The sequence below is a fragment of the Buceros rhinoceros genome, unplaced genomic scaffold (genome assembly GCF_000710305.1).
Source record: "Buceros rhinoceros silvestris isolate BGI_N320 unplaced genomic scaffold, ASM71030v1 scaffold25113, whole genome shotgun sequence".
Classification (NCBI taxonomy): domain Eukaryota; kingdom Metazoa; phylum Chordata; class Aves; order Bucerotiformes; family Bucerotidae; genus Buceros; species Buceros rhinoceros.
This window is the reverse complement of record NW_010402169.1, coordinates 12,847-13,229: the sequence shown is the minus strand read 5'-3', so window position 1 is coordinate 13,229 and position 383 is coordinate 12,847.

Below are 383 nucleotides of genomic sequence, written 5' to 3'. Positions count from 1 at the left end.
CCCGGCTCCCTGCCCGGGGCGGGCGGTGGGCAGCTGCAGCCCCTCCGCAGAGCCCCACAGCAGAGGGGGCCCTGAAGGCTACAGCAGGCTCGCTCTGACAGGCACCTCCCCAGCTTCTCATCGCTACCTGCAACAGCCCATTTCTCCAAACCACCGTGAGCACAGCACCGGCCCCCAGGAACCCCCCACGAGCCAACACTGCGGCTTAGCCTGAGCAGGAGGCTGGAGACACCGGAGCAAAGGAGATCCCGGGGAGGGGCAGCTCAGGGCTCACCCTGAGGCGTTGGGAGGCAGTGGCCGAGCAGGACCCCCCAGCACCCAGTCCCCCTCTCCCGAACAGCGCAGGGCACCGCAGCAGAGGCCTGCTCACGCCATCCTCCACG